Raw genomic sequence first — 2,791 nt, forward strand, 5'->3', positions numbered from 1 at the left:
TATATGTATATATATATATATATATATATATACATACGCAGATATATATAAATATATCGATATATGTATTAATATATACATATCTATCTGCAATATTTCCATGCATTTATATATTAATATATATGTGTGATTGCGTGCGTGTGTGTAAATAATAGACAAGAATCACAGTGTTTCGATTTTAACACTGATTTTGAATATATGAATTGCGTAAGATTGTCAAAAAGTGAGGTTCGTATTCAGAAAAAAAAAAAAAGAAAATGTCTTATTTAGTTTGGTTCCTTACAAATGAAAGTTTCCAAAGGTATGTATCCAAGGCATGTGTTTGCTATTGTTTGAACGCCAAACAAACAGGTATGTTTAGATACAACCAGTTTGCACGGCTGCTTCCCTAACCAAATCACTAAAATTTCACGATATGCACAGAAAATAGCAAATGTTATATGAATAGAATTAAGTTCATATTTTACATATATACATATATAATCCTACATACATATATACATAATACATACATACACACAAACATATATGTATATATATATATATATATATATATATATATAATGCGTGTCTCTATATATATGTATACATGTATATATATATATACATACATACTTACATGAATACATGCATACATACATACATACATACATACATACTTACAGACACAGGCACAGACACGCACACACACACACACACACACACACACACACACACACACACACACACACACACACACACACACACACACACACACACACACACACACACACACACACACACATATATATATATATATATATATATATATATATATATACCAGGGACGTGCCGTCAGTAAATTACTCAGGGTAGGTAGTTGTTGACCTTTATGTAATAAAACGCACAAAGATTAAGCGAAACACAGGCGCGCAACTGAGTTGAAGGCAGATTTACTTCTGCCTTTATAGCACGTAAAGCAAACAGTGTTGTAGGAGTGAACGCAGCACGTGTACTACAGCAGTTCTATGTATAGTTTAACCACTGAGATTGAAAAGCAAGGGCGAATTATGCATATCTAATCTACAAAAGGATTAAATATTTTGCATTCTATGCAAAATAATCAGAGTAACCATCATAATTTTATTGAATTAGGTGCATATTTTGCCATAAAAGGAAAATGTTGTTATCGATCTATTTTATTCAAGGTAGGCACTGCCTACCTTGCCCACCTAGGCGGCATGTCCCTGGTATACAGATATACATATATATGTATATATGAGTGTATTTGAAAGACCACGTGCGTTTGTGTGCGTGCGTATGTGTGAGTGCGTGTGTGTGTGTGTGTGTGTGTGTGTGTGTGTGTAGTGCAGTGCCTGAGTGTGGGCTATTATATATAACATAAATAAAACACAAACAAATATATATTGATTAGATTTTAGTCGTAGCTGAGACTTAATATCTTCATTCGCACATGATGAATATTCGCATGTTTTAGACACTGCCTGTATAGTAAAACCGTTACGTTGCAGAGTGAGAATATTCCCGTTTAAATATGTAGTACTTTGTGTACATGCCAATCAAGTATATTATCAACTGATATTCATTGTAGATTAGTAAACCAATTCATAAATACCGAAGAAAAGAAGAAAAAAAAGAAGAAGAATTTGTAATATTGACTGAATTTCTTTTCATGAATCTACCTCTAGAAATCAGATTTATCTGGAAAGAAATTCAGAAACTTAATTGAAAAGTAAAATACAATTTGCACATAACTTAGTTAAGTTATTAAAAATTGTATATTATTGTATATATATTTTCTCATAATAACATTTTAGTTATTTTTCATCAGTATGCTTGTCAATTATAAGCCGTGGTTAAGCAATAATACGAGGCCCACAAAAAATGGTTACTTTCTCAGGAGTCTGCTATAAGTTTATATACACAAATCATGCTCATACAAATAATAACCATATGTACAGGCACACACATACACAAATGCACGCACGCCCGCCTACATACAACACACATGCACGCTCTAAAGCATACACGTGTGATTGTGTGCACATAAAAGCATAGTGTAAACACGTATGAATAATAAATAGATACAGTTCCATTTTTATTAGAGTAACATTGTCTAAAATATAATATATCATTTACCTTTCTCTGTGGATATCAATTCGTAGCAAATATCTAAATAACTGTTCTCATCTTAAAGTTTATAATTAATTCATCAAAAATCCGGAATATTCCATGGTATCACTGCTGTAAACCATGCTTAAATTTCTATCCGTCCAGTTATCAATGCATCGTTTATTTTTGTATTGTATAAAGTACACAAAACCAAACATACAAATGCATAACGATAGAAGTAGCTGTTACTTCATAATACGTTCTGACAGGTTCAATTGTGAATATCTGATGGCCGTTGTTTGTTTACCGTCATCGCAAAACATCTCTTCTCTTCAGACAATGGCTAACGTGTTGTGCTCACGATTTCCAGGTTGGACGGTGTGTTCTTGAGCAAAGCTCTTCATTTCACATTGCTCTTTGATCATTTCGACAGCTGACATGTGACTGACTCCCAGTTGCTACTGTACAGGTAATGTCGATCTGATGGAAGGAGTGAGCTTATGTCTGCACAAACATTCAATCCCTATAAACAAATCATCTGCATGGTTGCTCGGTAAGAAATTGAGACATATGAGGACCCTCATATGTCGTCTAACGACTGGAGAGTCAATCACAAACACCCCCCACACATATATATATATGCATATATTCATATATATATATATATGTATATATATAT

At 32.7% G+C, this 2,791-nt stretch overlaps 1 protein-coding gene across 6 annotated transcripts in view; it reads left to right on the top strand.

The window, feature by feature from the left end:
- LOC106869300 (uncharacterized) overlaps window positions 1–2,791 on the top strand; it is a 280,230-nt gene that overhangs the window by 169,754 nt on the left and 107,685 nt on the right. The window lies entirely within an intron of this gene.

This window comes from Octopus bimaculoides, chromosome 7 (genome assembly GCF_001194135.2).
Source record: "Octopus bimaculoides isolate UCB-OBI-ISO-001 chromosome 7, ASM119413v2, whole genome shotgun sequence".
NCBI lineage: Eukaryota > Metazoa > Mollusca > Cephalopoda > Octopoda > Octopodidae > Octopus > Octopus bimaculoides.